General features: G+C 44.7%; 1 protein-coding gene across 1 annotated transcript in view; it reads right to left on the minus strand.

Moving 5' to 3' along the window:
- LOC122793427 overlaps positions 1–23,517 on the minus strand; it is a 236,431-nt gene that overhangs the window by 73,471 nt on the left and 139,443 nt on the right. The window lies entirely within an intron of this gene.

The raw sequence follows: 23,517 nt of genomic DNA on the forward strand, positions 1-23,517 counted from the left end.
TTGGCGTAGCTATTGGCACGTGATGTGCCCATAACTACACCAGTTTGCTACAGGTAATAAACCACATTAAAAATAAGGACATAGTTCTCAAGAACTATTTCAGTAAAAAGACACAGCAACTCAATAAATTTGCCATCACACTGGCTGTTAGCATTGTCGCCTCACAGTAAGACGCTGTCCGGTTCGTTTCCCAGCTAGAGCATCTTCTGAGTGGAGACATGCGTGAATGGGCGTACCTTCGTTGAAGGTTGTGCATCAGGGCTGGTAACTCGGCACGTAAAAATCAACTACCAATCATTAACAGACCGGAGTTCCGCTGTGGCGACCCCTAACCGGGAAAAGCCGAAAGACACAAACAAACAAACTGGCTGTTATCAACCAAATAGTCTTTCACCAGCTCAATGCCCTGCCCTCAGAACTGGGGATAACTGTAAACAATGATGACACATCTAATGTTGCTAACAGGCATGCACTCCTCACATTATTCAAACTAGTAAAGTCATATAAATCCTTTAAAAAATGTTTAGTATCCCTTAAGACCACATTAAATTTATCAAGAACAGGTCTGACCTGTTTTTTATATAAATAGAAAATGGTTCTGTGAGCCAACTGGCTCCAGCCACAATGGGTCTAAAAGGTGGAACAGCTGGGTCCTTATGTATTTTTGGTAACCCATGAAAACTCAGGTCCAAAGGAAATTCAACACATAAATACCAGGATAAATCAGGAGTTATCCCGTGACTGAGTAAACAGTCATTGATAGTCTTATGTACACAACCAATCATAACTTCAGTCTCATCCAAATCAATTTGTGCATTCATTCCCTCATCAGACAATAACTGAGTCATAGAAGAAAGATAAAATGCAGAATCCATAACTACAACAGAACTGCCTTTATTAGCTGGCCGAATAACTATATCAGTTTCATTTTGTAACGTCCTAAGAGCTTCTCATTTAGAATGTGTAAGATTATTAAAGCATTTCTTCTTTCTAGTACTATGAAACAAACTAAAAATATAATTTTTACATAATCTGTCAAATGTCTTAATAATAGGATGAGAAGGAGGCAGAAACACACTAAGTATTGTAATCATCACCACTGGTTGCAGGATACAAAATTTTCAAAGCCAAATTATGTCAAAACATTTTAAAATTAATAATAGTGTCCAGTAAATCAGCTCCTTGAGCAGGAATAAAAGAGAGTCCACGATTCAAGACAGAAATTTCACTGTCAGTAAGTTTGCACTTAGAAATATTCCAAACTATGGACTGTTCATCTGTTGCCACATCTGTTTGATAGTGCAGTGTCCCCCTTCCATGGGTTGTTTCCTCTTCTTTTCCCATGACAATTCAAATGATTGAGAGACCGTCCTCTTTCCTGGCGAATTGTTAGGGGTAGAACAGGAAAAACCTGGTCAGACTCAGATAGTCTCATCTTCCTCCTAACTACTGGTTGAGTATCACTTACAGTCTCAACTCTGGGCTCTAATGGAATAGGCAATGAAGGCATATCACTCCATGCAGCAGTATATAAAGAACCATAACTATGTGTAGTGTTAGAATGAACACCATTCACAACTTTATCAGTCTTAAGATCATTCTGTGTATTATTATTGGCAGTGTCAACCCACTTCAATTCAGTTTCAGCATTATCCTTAGATGTAGGTCACGAAAACACATGAGCAGTCTTAAAATTGCTAATATCTCTAGCCAGTTTTCTCTTTTTCTGTAATAACAGCTAACGTTCATGCACAGAGACATTATCTATGACCTGGCATAATGCTGTATCAACCAAGTCAGCTGCAGCAGTAGAATACAGTTCAGTCTGCTTTTTAATAATGCTCTCAATAAACTCAGTCTCACCCGATGCAAAATAGTCAATTAATTGTTTAATACAGGCAAATCTAGTATTTAAGTCAATCTGTTGCCACTTGGCAAGTAGATCAGTGTAATGCTCACTTTGTGTCATCATCTTCCAAACTCTTAGACTCCTTGGTATACCTTTTAGATGAAGGCAAGCCTCAGAATGAAGTCTCTGCATCTGCAGACGTTTCAGATGGAGCAAATCATTCTCAAGTGTCTGAATCCTCAGTCATAGAGCCCAGTCATTATCCTCTTCTTTGCCAGGTAAGTGAAGTAATAACGCTTCACAATCCAACAATAAGGAATTCGCATCCACTTTAAGCAATGTAGATAAGCCATCTATTCTCTTACTCACACCCATAGCTTCGGAATTATAGTCCAGCTCAATTGTATTCATGATTAAAAATGCCAAGTAGACCAAGAAATGTATATAAATAGTCACATAGGATAAACTGTGGCTGAAAAACTAAAACAAGTATAACTAAAAAGAAAACAGACACCGAAACATGGCAGGTTAACTAAAAAGCAAGAATCAAATATATGAGGCAATGAACTTTATTCAAACTGATGAGCACTTTCGTGTTATAAATGATTCTTCAGACCAACTAAAGAATTAATTAAAATCAACTCAACTTAAATAGTATCAATTCAAAGCTAAAACATCCAATCAGATACAAAATATCAACACCACTAAACAACCATTAAAAAAGTTACTTTTTTCGAATATTATAATTAAAATTTCCACATACCAACAAGGTGAGCATGGGGCATCCTACCATGCGGGAAGAGTGGCAGAATGAGCTAGCATACCAAATATGGAAATTATGGGCACTTTCAGGATGCTGGGCTTACATATTGGTCATTCACCCCCATGCATCATACACTGCCTTGCAGTTGATGGAATGGTGGCCCTTCCTGTTCCAGGGCCACTCTTCCCTGGACCTGATGGGACCCTAATGGCAACATGGTTGTAATCTGTCACACCAAGCACCTCAGGGAAATCTGTCATTCCATAAAAGGCACACATGGTCTGGGCTCAGTCCTGAGGTGACACTGAGAAATATATGTACATCTATACATTCCAAGAGTTTTTTGAGGAATTGATGCAGTATCCTTAAGGTAGAAGCCTAATAAATACCCAGTGTGTCCCTAGTCTGTCTCTAGAAGGTTCCTTTGGCAAGTATAGTGAAGGCCATGCACCCCCCCAAGTTCCTGTCTGTGGACCATACATGGTCACTGAAACCCTTACAATATCCCTGTCCACTCTAAATCTATCAAGGACTTCCTGATTTTGAAAATTATAACAAGTAAATCGTTGTTTGTGTCTTTGCCCTCTTGGCCAGTGAGCTCTGCTGAGCACAAGCGGTTTTGGATCAGTCAAGGCAAACAGCTCACACTGAGAAATAGCAAGGCTAGCAGCAAGAGAGAACATTTTTTCTAACTGCAAAGTAGATAAAAAAGGAGTAATTGCACCTTTTTCAATGTGTCTGCAGACAGTGCAGAAGTGGGTCAAAATATATTATTTATTTATATTTTATTTATTGACATTTGTTAACAGGGTTTATCCAACTGGGCTTGTGGCCCATTTTCAGTGGAGACCCAAGGAGATAAGCTCCAGTAGTACATTTTAAACAAGTACAATTTTAAACAATATTGATATAATAGCAGTTATAGCAAAAAGATTCATATACATTGGGTTGCATGCATAAAATTAAAGTTGCATTAAAAAGAAGCTAAGTAACAATTTTACATTGATATAGTTCAATAGGTCAACAATAAAACTTTTTTGTTTGTATGAAATTATGCAAATGCATAGTAGAGACATTGGAGAGAGAGCAGTGTAATGAGGTGCTAAGTATGGTCCTTTTGAGGGTACATAAATGGAAGGAAGACTAGGTGGGGTCATGGCAAGAGCTGGTTCTGGAATTGAGAAAATAAGCTTTTAGTTCATTTTTAAAGTGTGAGATGTGGGAGTCTGAACGTAAGTCGAGGGGAAGTTTGTTCCAAGCATGGGCAAGGGAGTGGTTGTAGAGTAATTTGCCTACTGACCTTTTTGGGTGGTAGATATCAAGTAAAAAGAAGTTATGTACTCACCATAACGTTCCATCTGAGTAGGTACTTCATTTGTCTGCAACCTGTGGGTATCGGATCCAATCTCGGATCCGAGCCGGCAGCTTCACAAGCTACAAGATCCGAGCTCCTAGCTCCTCCTCCTACCCATAATCCCCTGCCACTAACTGTATTACCTCAGATCGATTTTGCCCAATCTAAGTCATAACCTCGACAGAGGTATACTGAAGACCGAACCTCAGGACAGCAATATTTCAGGTGACCAGAAAAACCCAAAAAAGGGTTAGGGGGAAGGCAAGGGGGGACAGTTGCAGACAAATGAAGTACCTACTCAGATGGAACGTTATGGTGAGTACATAACTTCTTTATCTGAAGAAGTTACTTCATTTGCTCTGCAACCTGTGGGACAGAGTCCCCAGCTACCTAGACAATAACCCTGGGTGGCCTTATGGAAGGATATTCTGAAGCACCACGGAGCCAAAAGAAGCCCTACTTCTCGATATCATATCCAGTTTATAATGAGAAATGAACGTATGAGAAGAGGACCAGGTAGCTGCTGAACATATGTCGTCCAAAGGAACCCTGGACCAGAAAGCTGCTGAGGTGGCGATGGACCAGGTAGAATGAGCGTGTATTCCCATAGGAGTTGGTTACATACCCCTGAACTATACATTGACAAATCCAATTTGCTAGGGTCACTTTAGAAATGGCCCTTCCCCTGGCTGATTTTGCAAAGGACACAAACAACTGATCAGACTTGCGAAAATCTTTAGTTCTGTGCAAGTAAAAACATAGTTGCCTGTGTACGTCCAGTCTGTGCAATATGTACTCTCCCTTATTCTGAAAATTTGGAAAGAACATGGGCAAATTGATTGATTGATTGATATTTGATTCCAAAGCCACCTTAGGTAAGAAAGACGGGTTAGTTCTGAGAGACACTCTATCTCTGTGAAAAATGAGATAAGGAGGTTTCATACACAGTGCTTGGAGTTCCGAAACCCTCTTAGCAGAAGTAATAGCTACCAAGAAACGTTTTCCAGGACAAGAATTTTAAAGGAATCGAGGCTGCAGGCTCAAAGGGTGGACTCGTCAGGGCTTGCAAGACTAGCGTCAAATCCCATGGGGGCACCACCGTTTTCACAGGAGGTTTCAAGAGAAAGATACCTCGCAAGAAAGTTTTGCATAACTTTGTGGATGCCAATGATCCTAGTCCATCTCCCACATGAAAATGGGAAATGGCTGCTAACTGCACCTTTACCGTATAAGCACTTGCTCCCTGCCAAAAAATCAGTGACAGGAAGTCCAGGATTTTCGGAATAGGAACTGTAAAAGGATCCAGGCCCTTGTCTGTTGCCCAGATGGAGAAGCGTTTCCACTCGCTATTATATATCTTCCTGGTAGCCGGCTTATGAGCCGCTACCAGAATAGCCTTCACTGGTGATGAGATACCGGGAGTCCTAGCCATCAGTGGAACTGGATCAACCAAGCCGCAAGCTTGAGGTTTACCAGGTTTGGGGTTTGACATCCTGCGGGATGTGAAATCAGGTCTGGAATGGGTTCCAGTATCCAAGGGGGAGTTAAACTGTGAGACCGCAGGTATGGAAACCAGATCTGGTGAGGCCAGAATGGGGCTATGAGGATAACTCTGCTCCTCAACCGAGAGGCTTTCTGTATGAACTTCATCATAAGCAGAAGGGGAGGGTAAGCATAAAGAAGACTGGGAGGTCAAGCATGAACAAGAGCGTCACTGGGAGTCTCCCCCTCAGGAGGAAGTATTGTGAAGTACTCACTGCATTTTGTGTTTAATGGAGAAGCAAAAAGATCACAGCGAGGCCAACCCCACTTGTGGAAGATCTGCTTTGCAACTGATGGATTGAGAGACCACTCGTATGGAGTGAGAATTATCCGACTCAGTTTGTCCGCTAATATGTTGGACCACCCCGGAATGTGCATTGCTACTAGAAAGCGGTTGGTGGATATCGCCCATTCCCACACTCTCATAGCCTCTCGACAAAGGGGATAAGACCTGGTTACCCCTGTTTGTTTATGTACCAGACTATCGACATATTGTCTGTATGGATTGCAATAGTCCCCAGAGGAAGAAGGTCATGGAGAGCTTGCAATGCTAGAAGCACTGCCCTCATCTCTAGGACATTGATATGCAGAGCGGTCTCTAGGGAAGTCCACGTGCCTTGGACGGTTCTGCCCGAACAATGCCCCCCCCACCCGAGGCGAGAAGCATCCGTGGTCAACGTGGCTTGGGGTGGGGGAATCACAAAGAGTCTCCCTTGCCTCAGCTCTCGAGAGTGAAGCCACCAAAGAAGGGAATCCCTGCAAACTCTGCTCAGTGGAACTGGGGAGCTTAACGGGTGGAGTAATAGCGACCACTGAACCTGGAGGGTCCATTGTAAAACCCGCATTCGCAGGCGTGCATGAAGGGATAGACCGATTGCCGCTGCCATAGACCCTAGTGCCCTCAGGACTAACTCCGCCACAGGAGCTTGGTTCTGAAGAAGAGTAAGTACCTGAAGCGACAAGCTGCTCAGCCTGTCCAACGTCAGAAAGGCTCGAGAAGCACGGGTATCCAATCTGGCCCCTATGAACTCTAAGACTTGTATGGGGCGAAGGAAGGATTTTTGAAGATTCACTGAGATGTCTAGACTCTGGGCAAGAGTCAGAGTGTAATCTCTTGCAACACAGAGTTGATGACTGTTGGTGGCGGTAAGGAGCCAGTCATCTAGGTACGGGAAAACCTGAATGCCCTGAAGTCTCAGGTGGGCTACAACCACTGCCATGATCTTGGTAAATACCCTGGGGGCTGAGGTGAGGCTGAATGGAAGAACCCTGAACTGATAATGACTGGCTCCCAGCCAGAAGCGGAGAATCCTTCTGGATCATCTGTCCATCAATATGTGGTAGTACGCATCCTTGAGGTCTATAGAGCACATCCAGTCATTCTCCTGCAGCAAGGGGAGAATTGATTGAAGTGTGACCATCCGGAATTTTTCCTTGGGGATGAACAGGTTCAGAGCGGACAAGTCTAGGATGGGTCTTAGGTCCCCCGTCTTCTGTGGCACTAAAAAGAACCTGGAGTAATAACCCAATCCGGACTGATCTGGGGGGAAACCTCTGAAGCCGCTGCCTCCCTCTGATCAGGTGGAACATTGGGGAGGCGTCTGCTTGTAGGGGGAAGGCTTAGAAAGGGAATGGAGTAACCTCTGGATATGACGCCGAGCACCCATCGATCTGTCGTAATGGACTCCCAATTTGACAGATGCTCCGTCAACCGCCCCCCCGACTGCCTCCAGAGATGGACAGTCAGGTAAGCCCTCAGGGCTGCTGCATGGGTCTGTCCGAGAAAGGCTTTCTAGACCCGAAATTACGCGGTTCCCCCTCTGCCTCTGGGCTGGCGTGCACCTTGTCCTCCTCTGCCTCTGGAAGACGAGGGGTCCGAAGCTGGATGGGATTGCTGAGACTTGCGGAACCACAGCTTCTTTTGTCCCCTCTGATTCCTTGAGAAGGATTGTTGAGGATTAGAGAAGCAGACCCCGACGGCAGACAGCATCTTCCCGTCTTTCTCGCTTTGGACCAACGTTTCGCGAACGGTCTTGCCAAAAAGTGAAGACCCGTCAAAGGGCTCATTCACGAAGGATGCCTTGAAGGGTTCCGCGAAATCACAAAGGCTGAGCCAGGTGTGATGCTGCAAGACGACCACGGCTCCACTGGCCCTAGCGGCTCCCTCCGTTGCATGAGAGTGTAGCCGCATGGACGTGTTAGATATGGATTTTGGAGTGGCCATACGAGTCAAAAACACATTCTTGTCCTCGACCGACATGGACTCTGGGGGGGCTGCAGCGTATTCCTTAATCAAGTCTCACTGTAGCCTAATGGTATGTGCCATATAATTCAGCACCCTCACAGAGAAGGTCGCTGAAGCAAACATCCGCTTCCCAATGCGGTCCAGCGTCCGAGATTCCTTATCCGGCGGGTGGACCAAGGAACTCTCTTGGGTGAGTTCTCTCTTCGTGGCAGCCACCACTAACATGGCATCAACCGGAGACCCCTTGGCCCATGACTGTCTATCTGATGGGGGGCTAAGGACTTTGTCAGGCCATCCCGGGATTGGCTCCATGGTGTAGGGCTCCTTCCACGCCCTGGTAGTAATAAGGTCTACCAGGTGGTCAGCTGAAGGGGACACCCAGGAGGTAGATGGGCCTGCCTCAAATGCCTCCAGGAACACGGATTCATCCACGGAAGGTTTTTGGGCAGATCACCCCCCTCTAATATGCAACATCTCCATGATTTCTCCGAAGGAAACATCCTCGGGGGGTGATCTTGGGGAACCTTCCGTTTCATCCAAATCCGTGTCTGTGGTGATGGACTCAGGGGAGTCCAGGTGCCTCCTTTTACACCTCCATTTACGAGGGACCTCCTCGGTGGGACTGTCCGAGGAGGGCTCGTCAACGGCTTCCTGTTCCTCCACGGGAACCGGCTGGAGGGCTTGGGCAGGCTGTCCCAATGGACGGATGATGGAGGATAGACCCATATGCAGCAGGGGTGTGGGAGGATCCGAAGCCTGGACCGGGGACCTGGAGGACCTCGACAGCACCCTCTCCACTACTTCAAAAGCCGAAGGGGAACTACTCTCCCCAGGCTCTGAGAGTAATCTCCTTGGCTCCAAGGTAGGGACTGTAGTCGGAGCCGATGCGGTCGGATCCGCGAGAGAAGTGTGCTCCGACCTCAACGGCGCCAAAGACACATCAACTCCCTCGGATCCAACGCTTGGCCCTCAGCACCGAGAACTTGGATCTGAAATACTCGAGGGCATGGTCGGCGTCGAAGAGACCGGAGCTATCAGCGCCGACGAATCCCCGGCTCTGAAAGGGCCCAGATCCTATGAATCCAAAACCCAAAAATGGGTTGGAGAAGGAGTGATCGGAGCAAAGACAGAGGCCACACTCCCCCACTGAGGGGGGGGAGGCAAGAGCACCCCCATCTGCATTTGGGTCTGCAAGAATTGACGCATCATCCAATCCATATCTGTGTCGCTGAGGCTCCTGGTTGACCTGGAGGAAGTTGTCAAGGCAGGCCAGGAGGGTCACCTCGATGACCTCAAGGGAGACTGGTACTCCCCCTCCGGCGAAAAACGAGGCGAACGGAGCCAAGAGGGGGAGGATCCGGAAACCCTCGAGGGAGAGCTAGCCAGCTTAGATGGTGGGGCTGAGGGTTGAGTCTCAGCCTGCCTTTTTTGAGACCTGTGTCTCTCCTTATCTTTGTGCCTCTTCTCTTTAGAGGAAGAGGCACCAGAATCCCCTGAACTCGAACCCAAATTGGGAGGTTGAGTCCCCAGTTGAGCGGGGGGAGCGGAAGGCACTGGGGCTGAGGAGGCAGCCTGAGCCTTGGAGGGGGAGGAAGAAGCAGCCGAAAGTAGCTGTCTTCAGCCGCAGCAAGAAACGATCTGAGGTAATTCAGTTAGTGGCAGGGGATTATGGGTAGGGGGAGGAGCTAGGAGCTCGGATCTTGTAGCTTGTGAAGCTGCCGGCTCGGATCTGAGATTGGATCCGATACCTACAGGTTGCAGAGCAAATGAAGTAACTACTTCAGATTTGTTGGTTAGAAGTATGGAGGGTCCAGGATGGGGTGTAAATGGAGACTAAGGAAGACAGAGATGGACAGAAGGAGGGTTTATAAAGAAAAGAGTGCAGCATATGAAACTGATAAGATAGCAGAAATTGGGGAAATTAAAGCCATTGAAGAGAGTTTAAAGAAATGCAGTGGTGTGAGTTGTATGGGGAGTTAGTAATGAATCTGGCTATTTTATGGTAAGTCTGTTGGAGTTTGTTTAGAGTGGAGGCCTGGGAATTGGTAAGAACTGGGGTGGCATATTAGAGGGAGGGGAGGAGGAGTGCCTGGCCCAGGGTAAGTCTGGATTCAGAGGTTAGGAATTTTTTGTTCCGATATAGCAGACCTAGCTTCTGGTTTGTTTTTTTTATACATTGGAGTATGTGGAGGTTGAACTGTAGTTCGTCATCAATAATGACCCCTGGGAGTTTTGTGTGGGTGTCAGGTTGAATAGTTGTATTGTTAGAAGATTTAATAAAAAAGGAGGTTTTGTGATGAGAAAGAGAACGGGGAAGGAAAAGTAGGAGTTTGGTCTTTTTGGGATTTAGGATCAATAGGTTGTGAGAGAGCCATTGTTCAGTGGATAGTAGGGCCTGTTGGGTCATGGAGTGTAGTTCAGGAATATTATTTGAGATGGATATAAGTGTGGAGTCGTTGGCATACTGAATAAGGAAGGGTTTTTTGCATGAGGTGTAAAGATCATTGGTGAAGATGTTAAACAAAAGGGGTCCCAAGATGGAGCCTTGGGGAACACCAGTGGAGATGGGAAGGAAAGGTGAGGAGGATGAGAGCCATTGGAAAGATTTCTCCCTGCCAGATAGGTAACTATTAAACCAGGCAAGTGCAGAGGGGGATAGGTGGAGATTTGCGAGTTTGGATAGTAGTAGAGGATGAGAGACAGTATCGAAGGCTTTGGAGAGATCTAGGAAGAGACAGGAAATGTGTTTATTGTTGTCTAGGGCTTCTGCAATGATATGAGTGAAGGACATGAGAGCAGTAGTGGTGCTGTGGTGAGGATGAAATCCATGTTGGGTAGGGGTAAGTAAGTAGTGCATGAGGAGGTGATTGAGAAGCTGTGAGTGAATACATTTTTCTAATATCTTGGGGGGGGGCAGAATGGCAATGGGTCAGTAGTTTGAGGGGTCAGTGGAGTTTCCACCTTTATGAAGAGGGATAGTAAAGAAATATTTCCAAAGGATGGGGACAGTTGATTCCAGAATAGATCGATTAATTAGAATAGATATAGGATAGGCAATTGAGTCAGCAGCAAGTTTGAGGAATGTAGGAGATAGATTGTCAGTGGAAGGAGAGCAAGATTTTAGCTTGAGTAGTAGAAATTTGATGTAAGTAATGGGACCTGGCTCAAAAGAAAACAAAGTTGTTAGTGGGACTTGGAGGGGTGGGTGTCAAAACAGAGTTTGGCTTAGAGGTTACTAGATTTTGGATGGAAGATATAAAGTGTTTATTCAGGAGGGTAGCTGTTTCCTGAGAGGAAGTGTTAGGGTGTGGGGAGGAATTAGAGGGCTTTCCAGGATAGAGGATGTTGTTGAGAGTTGACCAAAATTTTTGAGGATTGGATTTGTTGTTAAGCTGAGCAGAGCTATAGTATAACTTTTTGTCATTATTTGTATGTTTTTTGCAAGGTTCCTCAGTTGCCTGTATTTTTGAAGAAGAGGTGGTTGTTTAGCTTTAGTCCAGGTTTTCCAAGCACTATCTCTTTGTTTCATAAGGGACCTAGTCTCCTTGGAGTGCCAGAGAGTATGATTTGATTTTACTCTGCTCTTCCTATGTATATAGGAATATGCATATAAGAATATGTATCTCAAAGAGGACTTATTGGCATAATAACTTTAACATAATTTCTCATTACCATCTCATTATTCCTTCATTTGAATACATTTATTTGTGGCTATTGCATACAAGAGTAACTGGTCTGTATGAATCTGTGCTTAATGAGAACAGCACCACAATTGCGTTAATGTGTTTGTGTAATTACTATGAAAACCACCCTAAGGCTTGTGTTTGATACTTGGCAACTGAATGAATACAGCACATCTGATGTTGCTAATCTTCATTCCATTCATCACTGATGGGTTGTTGGTTCTATCCTCAGAACCAAGCCAGCCTTATACCAAGATCGCTCCAGCCAAAAACTCTCGAGCTAAGCTTTTACCCATAGTACCCTTCTCCCTGGTACCTCAGATCTCATTTGCCATGTAGCTGTAAAGATGCATCCAAGCCTGCTTTCAGCTAAGTTGAACTTTTTAGATATTTTTAAAGAGTTTTGGTAGTAATTTCTTATATTTCTCCATTCCTTTATCTAGCTTTCACTGTCGCTAGCCATTCCCTTTACATTCAGCATTCTTCCCTATTTACCTTTCGGTAACTTTAGTACCATTGTTGGTGCGATCCTTTCTCCCTACCCTTGTGGTAATCTTTAGACTGTTTAGTATGTCTGAGAAGAAAGGAACATCAGGCTTCAAACATTGCCTGAAATGTTCTAGGAAAATGCCAAATTGTGACTTGCATGATGATTGTGTGTACTGTTTGGGAGTGCCTCATCTCTCGGTACAACCACCATGCTCTATCTGCAAAGGATTTAGTACCCGTACTATAAATGAATGGAAAAATAAATTAATTCTGAAAGGCCTCCTTAAGTCACCCTTTTTAGAGGCTCTTTCTGCATCAGAGGATTTACCCCCTCTTAAAAAAGAGAAAAAGAGACCCCACTTTGTGCCTTCTTCACCTTCTGACGTTTTGGATAAGCCACCTAAGCCTAAGATGCCAAAATTGTTGTTGGAACCAAAGACAGTCTCTTCAACACTGGCCTCGGCTCTGCCTACTGTTCCTATTTCCTCGATGTCTGTTTAAGTGTCGGTAACATCTATGGCACCATCCACATCCACACTGTCAATTGTCACATCCTCTTCGGTGCCAAGCTTGCCTCCGGTACCAATGACTATGACTACATTCATAACTGAACCACCAGTGATCACTGCCATCTCCCCTTCAGTACTGACTATCATCATGGCACTGAGTCTGCTTTCAGTACCCATGACTACTATGGAAGCTTCACTCCTTGTCTCCAAACTCGAGACAGTGGTGCTGTTGGACACCACAACACAGACACAATACTCCCCATCAGTGGATCCCTTTCTGGGCCAGATATATAGCCCCTTCCTTGAATGGCCAGAGTCCCTGTCAGGATTTCCACTAGATCCACCAGCAGCCTTTCTGAATTTGATGTAGTGTGCCTTGTGGACCAGCTGCTCACAGCCAGGGGGATTCCTACGCCTACTAAGACCCAACCACCTGCTGGACTTGGGACTGTTTCTCCATGGATTCCATCCTACTCTCCTCCTTTGACCTCTTTGCAGGTTTCAAAGCCTTTGATTCTGAAGCTTCTTTTGGTACCATCCTCGGTACCACTAGTGGACCTCACAGTGGCCCCAGGACCGACACTTTGGCCTTCAGATTGTTCAGAGCCAGGTCTTCCTCAGGCCTAGGATTGGGTGGAAGGCTCTTTGGTGCTAAGTATGGTCCTGAGTGTATATAGGGTTCTGTCCTTGGTGCCAAGAGCCCTGCTGGCACTGATCCCTCTTGATGCACCTCACTCGGTGGTGGGCTCGGTGGAGTGGGGTGTGACCTCGGTTTTGAGGTTGTCTTGCTTTGTTCTGGGCTCCCATCCCTCTTCAAATAGGCCTGTCTTCCAAGTGATGGATAGGGCGCTTGTTTCTGGAAGCAAACTGCTGATGTAGGAACCCCAAACATCACCTCCCCTGGAGCTGCAGCTGTCACAAGCTACCACTTTGGGGCAGTGAGCACGAGACCTGCAGGAAACCCTAATGCAGGGTGCCTCTTCTTCCAAGTCCTCCTCAGAAGTTCTTTCTGAGGAGGTGCCACAGAAGAAGTCATGCAAGAGGAAGCATGTAGACTCCTCTGAGGAGTCTCTTAATGAGGATACAGATTACAACGAAGGGGAAGGGTCCCCATGGTCACCCCCTGAAGATTCATCCTTTGGGGACATCCTTGACATGTTGAAACAGAGGAGTGACTGAAAGCCCAAAATTCCTTCCTCTGAGGAATCTGTTTTCCTGCAGGCCTTTTGTGCTCATCCATCTACCTCTTAGGTGACCCCTCCTGCAGATGAGCTAGTCCAGCTCATGCTGCAGTGGGCCTGGAAGAATCCAGACTCTGTTGAGCCAATCCCACAGAGACCAGATAAAATTCTATCCCTCCCCGAGGAGACCCCACATTGGTCTAAAAGTTTACCAGTAGATGCTATGGTGGTGGCGGCGGCCACCAAGAAAAAGCTCACCGAAGAGAGACAGACTGTTCACCCACCTAACAGGGAGTCTTGGGCGATAGACAGATAAGGGGCAGAAAGTCTTTGCTTCATTGACTTTTCCCATACAGTCCTTGAACTATCTGGCACACTTTATGAGGCTCCAGAGAGACTTGATCTCTGCACTCTCTGGAACTCTATCAGGACATGTATCTGACAAAGTGAGTGACAAAGTTGCCTTGCAGCTCATGACCCTGGAATTGATATCAAACTTGTCCATGAGATTACCATCCCATGCAACTGAAGGGGCAGCAAGAGCTGCGGGTTCAGGGGTAGTTATGAGACATCATGCCTGGATGCCCCTGTGTGATTTCATGGACCCCTTTAAGTCTTCCTTCCTGAATGCTCCAGTCGAAGCATCTGCCCTGTTTGACCCAAAAGTGAAGGACACTCTAGCCAGGTGTGAGAAGGATGGTAAGACTCTGTCTGCTGCAGGTGTATGCTTTTCCACCCCCCCCCAGCGTTCCTTCTCCAGGAATCAGAGGAGTGGAAAGTTGTGGCACAAGAAGTCTCAAGGTCCTGGAAGACACCCCTACCAAGGCAGAGGGGGCCCATGTAACCAGGGACCCAGAGACTCATTCTTTGGACAGTCCTATCAGCATTCCTGAGGAGCAGCCCAATTGTTTTCCTCTGGAAACAGTCGGGAGATGTTTCTCTCTGCACCACACTGCCTGGCAATCAATAACCACCGATTCTTGGGTAGAGAGGATAATACCCAGCGGTAACCACATTCCATTTGATTCTTACCCAAAGCCATCAAGCCGAAGTCCCAATGTTCTACCCAGTCAAAGGGAAGAAGCAGCCCTAGAGATAAAAAGGCTATGTCAAAAAAGAGTAATTCAAGCAGTCCCTCCAGACTAGTGCAGATCTGGATTTTACTCGCGATTCTTTCTGGTGCCAAAAAGACTGGGAACTGGAGACTGGTTTTGGATCTCAGCAATTTAAACAAGTTCATCATAAAAATTAAATTCCACATGGTCATGGTTTAGTCCATTCTCCCTTTTTTGGGGGAAGGTGATTGGATGTGCTCAATGGACCTTCAGGATGCGTATTACTACATCAAAATGGACAAGCACTCCAGAAGGCTACTTCACTTCCGGCTGGGAGCCAATCACTACCAATTCCATGCTCTGCCCTTAGGACTCTCTACAGCCCCCAGAGTGTTCACCAAATGCATGGCAGTAGTGACAGCTCAGTTGAGAATGCAAGGATTCTGGGTGTTTCCATATTTAGATGATTGGCTCCTCACCGCCCCCACCAAACATCTGCTGGTAACAGCCCTGAAATACATCCTCTCTCTGGTAAACCTTCTGGGAATATCCATAATTTGGGAGAAATCCAACCTGATGCCAACCCAATCCATACATTTCAGATGAGCAGTATTCAAAAACCACTCCTACTTGATCTCTCTTCCAGATTACTGATTACAAAGGCTAAGGCTCCAACTCCAGGTGATACTCTGTCAAAACTAAGTGTCAGCACGAGAGGTCTTTCAGATCCTAGGTTCTATGGCAGCTTCTATACCAGTGGTACCTCTTGCGAAACTTCACATGAGACTCCTTCAATGGCTTCTACTATCTCAGTGGTACCCAAATCAGCATCCTTTGTCCTTCCAGATTCAAATAACAAATCATTGCAAACAGGACCTAATGTGGTGGATGAGGCCAGGGACAGAACTTTGGAGCTGCCCCTTCCATTCTCCACAGACCAGAGCCACTGTGACCACAGATGCTTCCCTGAAAGGGTGGGGGGGCATTGTCAGGGAATGACATTCCAAGGCACATGGTCTGCAATGGAGGCCAATCTGAATATCAATGTCCTCGAACTGAGGGCAGTGCTTCTAGCATTGCAAGCATTCCAGTCTGTCCTTCCTTCCAGGACAATTGTCATTCAATCAGACAACATATCAGTAGTCTTGTATATCAACAAACAAGGAGGAACCAAGTTCTACCCTGTATGTTGAGAGGCCATGAGGATTTGGCAATGGGCTATAGCTTCCAACTGATTTTTGATAGCCATGTATATTTCCGGGGATGCCAACATGATTGTGGATGAGCTCAGCAGATGTATTCTCCTGCCTCAGGAGTGGTCTCTCAATCCATAAATATTGCTGCACCCTATTTGCCTCCCCATCCAACCACAAATGCAGCAACTACTTTGCCCTAATCCCCTTACAGAGGGAGTCCCGAGGGATGCTCTAATCCACTATTGGCCCACGGGACTTCTGTATGCTTACCTCCCCATTCCTCTGATTCCCCAATTCTTGAAGAAAGCTCTTCGGTTGAGAAGCAAAGTGATCCTCATAGCCCCCTACTAGCTTCAACAAGTATGGTTCCCTTTTCTTCGGCCTCACCTATTATGTCGACTGTGGATGCTGGATCCAATTCCAGATCTGATTTCTCACCCCCAAGGGTTGAGCTTACCAAACTTAACCAGTCTCAAGCTGACAGCTTGGTTTCTCCACTTCTGATCACCAGGCAGAACATTCTTTCCTCCCCAGTACGTGATATTATTCTGGCCTCTCACAAATCATCCACCAGGAAACTTTACATGGATAAATGGAAGAGATTTTTGATTTGGTCTAAGGAGAGAAAACTAGATCCATACACAGCCCCAGTTATGCCAATACTGGATTACTTGTCAAATTTTTTTCGCAGACGGTGCTGCAGCTTCCACTATATGAGTCCACCTAGCTGCCATTTCAAACTTTCATAATGTTTTTTGAAATTCTGCCTTGATCTCACATCATCTGTGTAAAACATTTCTGAAAGGAGTCTTGCACATTAGATCCCCGATCAGACAACCTGTAGAACCATGGAACCTTACACTAGTCCTACAATCTTTGACGCAACCTCCCTTTGAACCTGTTGCAACTTGTGACATCAAATTTCTATCATGGAAATCTCTTTTTTTGGTGGCCATCACATCAGCTAGGCGAATTTCAGAACTCCATGCTCTATGCATAAAATGTCCCTGTTTGATTTTCCACAAGGACAGAGTATCACTCTGGACAAATCCTTCCTTTTGCCCTAAAGTGATTTCGGACTTCTCCATTAACCAGACTATTGACCTACCAGTTTTTTTCCCGAATTTTTCAAATAAAGGAGAGCACTGTCTACATTCGTTAGACATACACAGACAGTTGAGATTCTATCTGGATAGGACAAATGCATTGCGCAAATCTGAGCAGCTATTTGTTTCTTTTTCTGGTCCTAAGATGGGAAAGTCAGTTTCTAAGGTAACCCTTTCTAAATGTCTCAGTCTGTATACTCTTCATCTACCATCATGAGAAAGAACCTATTACACAGAAAATCAAAGCTCACTCCACTAGATCAATAGCTATTTCTGTGGCTTTTCACTCAAGAGCTTCTTTGGATGATATCTGTGCAGCAGCTACATGGGCTGCACCTCATACCTTTATCACTCATTACCAATTTATCTGGTCTCCAGGGAAAGAGCTTCATTTGGCTCAATGGTGCTCAGGAATATTCTTCCATAGCTCCCCCCAAGTGACACAAGGTAGCTGGGGACTCTGTCCCATCAGTGATGAATGAAAAGAAGATTAACAACATCAGATAAAGAAGTTATGTCTTACCTTAACGTTCGATCCTTTCATCACGTCCCACCCTCCTTCCTCCTCCTTGTGGGATACTTTGGGTCCAAGTACTGAAATAGGGTACTTACGCAGAAACTGCCTCTGCTTTACTAATAATGGGCAAACTCTATCTGAGGTAACAGGGAGAAGGGTACTATGGGTAAAAGCTTAGCTCAAGAGTTTTTGGCTGGAGCGAGCATGGTATAAGGTTGGCTCGGTTCCAAGGACAGAACAGACAACCCATCAGTGATGAATGGATGAAGATCAACAACACAGATGGAGCATTATGGTAAGATATAACTTCTTTTTTTCTGATTAATGATTCCATGCTTACTCTGACAGATTGTACATAATAATGTTCTCTTCTTTCTGGAAGAAATTTGTATTTTTGTTCTATTAAGAAATGAGTAAATCACTACTCACTAAAATGTTTATATTATAGGTTCATAGGTTCATACTAGGCTATCTGCCCAAGGGCATTTACAAGCCTAGCCCATAGTTTTGTGGCTTACGCCACCCCTTTAGTTTGGGGAACTATACCCATTATTTTGCTGTGCCTCTGTCGAGCAGTGACACTGAGGTAATCCCTGGGGTATATCTGCGATCTCCCATCCATTGGTCAAGATTTCTCTTGAACAAGGCCAGCGAGGTGCTCTGCCTCACATATACCGGGATTTTGTTCCACAGCATAGGGAGTCTTTGGGTGATGAATCTATCCCTCCAGCACGTCCTATTAATAGCCGTGTCGAGGTTTAAGTCTCCGCCCTTGTGGCTCTGATGGATCTAGATTTTTGAGGTGAAGCATATTCATCAAATCTGGGTTTGACATGGCCTTGTATGTTAGGCAAAGGTCACCTCTGAGCAAGCGGTAGCGACTGAATAGAGCTGGAGTTCTTTCAGTCGGGCAGCATAGGACAGATTTTTGAGACCCTTTATCCTTTTGGTGAGGAACTTTTGTGGCCTCTCCAGCTGCTGCAAGTGTCGGGTCAGATACATTCGAATGGGGCATTGTACTCAATCATTGGTCTGATGAGTGATGAGTAGAGGAGACAATGACCTCCCTTGATCTAGATGAGAATCCCTTCATGATAAGGTGGGCAATGTAGAAGGTCTTCCTAACTACTTTAGCTACATGGGTGTCGAATGACAGACTACTATCAACCTGGGTCCCCAGGTCCCTGATAACTTCTTCTGTGCTCAGTGGATTGCCACCTATTTGGTAGCTAGGGGTAACCTTGTTTTTCCCGAAGGGTATGACTATGCATTTTTTGGCATTTAACTTTAGGCCATGGCTCTGGCACCAGTTATCCGTTTCTGTGAGACCCTTCTGAAGGATATCTGTGTCAGATGTGTTTTCTACTATGGCGCCCAGTTTGCAGTCATCTGCAAACTTTGTCAGCCATAACCCTCCTGTGTTTGCTTGTACTTCGGAGAAGTAGATGCCAAACAAGAGTGGGCCTAGGACTGAGCCCTGTGGGACACTACTTGTGACAGGCTTTGAGTCTGACATGGCGCCAGCAACTCTGACCCTGTGGGTTCTGTCACTCAGCCAGTTTGCAACCCATCTTGTGATGTATGGGTTAATATTTAAGCTGATGAGTTTTTCAATGATACCCGAGTGGGGTATTGTATCGAAGGCCTTCGCCAGATCGAGGTAGGCTGTATGGACTGCCTTTCCCTCATCAATGGCTTTGGTGACTGTTTCGAAAAAGTCAACCAAGTTTAAAAGGCATGATCTGCCTTTGACAAAGCCAAACTGGGTTGGATCCAAAGTCTGCAAATTCCCTATGTCTTTATTTATGAGGTCCATTATGATCCTCTCCATGGCTTTGCAGATAAGGCTTGTCAAGCTAATGGGCGGTAATTTCCAGGGTCGGTGGAGGCACCGCCTTTGTGAAGTGGGACCACAGTTGCAGTGCGCCACTCCTGGGTACGTATCCAGAGGTAAGGCTCTGATTAAACAGCTGTCCTAGCTGTGGGTTTAATTCCTCATTGAGTTCGTGGAGCACACAGCCGGGGACACCATCAGGTCCCATGGATGCTGTGTTTTTGCTTTGGAGAGAGCAGTTCTCACTTGGGCGTTGGAGATGTTTGGGGGCTGCAATCATTTGGTATAGATATCTCTCCTTTTGGGGAGGGGAGAAGTTTGCACTGAACCTGTCAGCCAGTATGTTGGCAATGTCCGTAGGATCAGTAATCTTCACATCATTTTGAACTAGTTCTGAGCATATCTGGGAGTTTCCTCCCAGGTTTCTAACATAGCTAAAGAAGGCCTTATGATTGTCTTTTGAGTCTTTAGCTATTTTTCTCTCAAAATTTGCTTTGGATGATTTTATGAGAGCTCTTAGTTTTTACTTATAGTGATCAAGGGTGTCTTACCTTTTAAGGATTTTGCTCTATCTTGTAGTAGCTTCCTCCTTTTGTTGTAGAGTTTGTTTATGGCTGGGGTCCACCAGACTGGACGCTTGCCTTTGGTACAGAGAGTCTTTGTTTTGCTTGGGATTGCCTTATCCATGCAGTCCTGCAGGTGCTGGTAGAAGGCATTTGTAAGTGATTCAGCGGCATGTGTACTGTTTTCCACGGCTCGGGGCCTTAAAGGAGACCACACTAGTCTTTAGAAGTGTGAAGTCGGCTTTCGAGAAGTTCTTTACTGTGGTCTTTTTATTTCAGGTGCGGGTGGGATGAGGACCTCCAGCGAGATTAGTTTGTGATCTGATCTCACCAGTGAGGGGTATACTTCCGGTGTTGAACATTGTGCTCCCATGTTCGTGATGATGAGGTCAAGTATGTTATCTCCTCTTGTGGGGATGGTAACTAGTTGTTCCATGGCATTTGAGTTTATGAATTCCAGGAACTTTTGGGCTAGGGTGTTTGGGCTTGAATAGTGTTCCCAGTCTATATTAGGGTAGTTGAAGTCACCTAGTATGATGGTGTTTGGTGATACATTTATCCCCTCTAGTGTTTTCAGGAAGGCCATGTGAGGTTCCTGAGTTTGTGAGGGTGGCCTGTAACATGCTACAATTTGCAGAGCAGTCTTGCCTATGGTTAATTGCACCTGGATGGTCTCCGATGCATCGTGCGTTGCAACCAGTCTTGAGGTGTGGGAGTCCTTGATGAATATGGATACGCCCCCTCCTTTCTTGGTATTGTCCAGATTTTGGGGCCGGAACGCATGATATGAGGTAAAACCTGATAGTGCTGGGGTGCTCTCAGGAGCCTTGAACCAGGTTTCTGTCACAGCACAGACATCGATGTTCTCCATACTGAGAAGGGCCTCGAGTGCGTGCATTTTGAGATTCAGACTTCTGGCATTGAGCAGCATTACCCTTAGTTTTTTTCCTTTTTTGTGTTCTAGGGTGGTAGGTTTAGAATTTGAGCCTTGCCTAAAAAAGGCACTATGGGGTGGCAAGAGCCTTTGCCAATATCCGGAATCCCAGGGTGACAGGTGCAAGCCGTCCCTTGAAGCAGCGTGGCTTGTCCAGCATGTCATCCCAGGCAGACAGACACTGGATCCCCTTTGAATGACACCAGTGTTTAAGCCAATTGTTAAAGCTGATCATCTTATCTCTGTATTGTGGCATCATTCTTGGTGAAGGTAGGATACTGCTCAAGGTCAGGGTCATACCTGCCTGGGCTACATAATCAGAGAGCTCCTCGATGTCTCTTTTCATGTAGTCCAAGGAGGTACGTCTCAGGTCGTTTACACCAGCGTGGACAATGACTGAGTCGTATTTGTACCTGCTGTTGAGAGACCTGAGTGCTTGCGTTATGTGGCGGATTCTAGCGCCCGACAGGCAGCTTACTGTGACCTTCTCCTTACTCAGTCTGGTGAGCGGGACGTCAGTGTGTCTGACTATGGAGTCACCAATGACTAGTGTGTCTGGCATTTTGTTTGGCCTTAAGGGCTGTGACTGTTTGACACTCTGACTGTGAGGTCTATGTGTTGCAGTCCTTATTGCTGTTTATATTAGTAGACGTGTGGGGCTGGGGGTTGCAGTTTTCTGAAAAAAGATTAGCTGGAATCTCACATCGCTGAGCAATAGATTGAAAGCTAATAAGTTTGTCTAAGCCCTTTGTTGCATGAGATTTATCAAAATCAAAAGATTAAAAGAGATAGATAGAAAGAGTGTTTCATTAATGGGGACAAATGCCCATCCACACAGAAAACTGCAACCCCCAGCCCCACACGTCTACTAATATAAACAGCAATAAGGACCTTAATATACATTAAACTTCAACCAGCCACACTTCTACTAATATAAACAGCAATAAGGGCACTGCACCTTTGGGGATGGAAAATCATCTCTCACAATGACACTTTGTCTAATTTATTCATGGTTACAGTGATGCAAACACAACTAATTCATGTGGCTTTATCCAAAATCACTTTCTTCACTGTGCCCCCGTACCTAAATATCTGCAATTAATTCTGATGTCTTTGCAAACCTAAAGAATCAATGTAATTCCAACTAAAATGACATTACTGTAGGAAGCCAGCATTAAAGTCCAAGTAGTTCTGCATAGCCTGGAACTATAAATCCATTTTAAAACACAACCTCAGTGTATCCTAAATATAAGAACTGTAGGCAAAGAAATTCAAACTTCATACCTTTCAGTTATTAAAATGGTAAAGCCATCACTCAGACAAATTGTCAGTGGAATCAAATACCTTCTTCTGTACCTAATACTGAATCTTACAGTCAATGATCCCTAAATACCTTTCTAAAAAAGGACAGTATGAATTTTCAGGGACAAGTCTGAGAGTAACTTTACAAGTAGGAGAAGTGAATTATGGTTACTATCAATATAACCAGTTAGTAAGCATTTAATGATAAGTGAAGTACTTTTATCTCCATACATACAGAATAATAACTGATCATCACTTGGGCATTAGTGGATACACTGGCCAGGGAAGCTATGGCAACACATATTAAACAAGCATATATAATTGATGATTACATGTAGCATAATTATATTAGAGTGCATTTATTTATCTCACTGTCAGATTCTCTTTGTCATAGTGCCCCAGAAACTCTGCAAATTTGAAATTCATTAGATCTAAGTCATTTGAGTCTACATCTAAATCCATTTTGATTGACAGGGATCATAATGCTTTAACATCTAGTTAAAAAATACTTGATTTTTCAAGCAGATGCCAGCTTCCTCAGGGTTAATGCAATGTCACACACTGTAAATAGCTATTGAAGTCTCTTTAATCAATAAATTGGCTGTGGCTTATGCTCATATTGTATGTGTGTGTGTGTATATGTAATATTTTACATATCTGGGTGGTACAATCACTAATATGCAATACAGAAACTAAAATAATCTGACTGACTGGATGAAGAGTACTCACTGTATTATCAAAAGGCAATTATTAATGGCACAGTATAATATAAAATAAGAAACGTTCACGGGTCTATGTCTGTTTACCAAAAAGCCAAAATACTGATGATCACAACGCTGAAATTAAATTCACGAAACACGGAATAACGAATCAGGTAAGTATGCACAGGCCAAAACAAGAGTAACTAACAATGCACCACCTAAAACCCACCTCCCACCCTACCAACTATATATACCAACTCCAAGATCGCTCTATAGTAGAGAAACAGCATTGTCCCCCCATTGGACAAGTATTCACTTGCCCTGTGCATACTTACTTGATTCATGATTCCGTGTTTCATGATTTTCATCTCAGCATTCTGGTTGTCAGTATTCTGGCCTTTCAGTAAATAGAAGTAGACTTACTTTCTCATAGTAAAATTCACCTTTAGATTAAAAAATATATCACAATATTAAATAAAAACCTTATAAGGAAAATAGGCAACACATAATCTGTCTTCACCTGTAATACCTGATCATTGTCAACATTTAATAAACTAATAACTCTGCAGTCTGTGTTAAATTCCTTGATGATGCTTTTGTGTTATCCCAGATGCTCTTTTATAGAGCCTTTATATTTTTATATTTTCAGATTTAATGGCGTTACAATCCATGTACTCACCAATAGAAGTGAAGC

Source organism: Protopterus annectens, chromosome 2.part0 (genome assembly GCF_019279795.1).
Source record: "Protopterus annectens isolate FY-2018-M chromosome 2.part0, PAN1.0, whole genome shotgun sequence".
Classification (NCBI taxonomy): Eukaryota; Metazoa; Chordata; order Ceratodontiformes; family Protopteridae; genus Protopterus; species Protopterus annectens.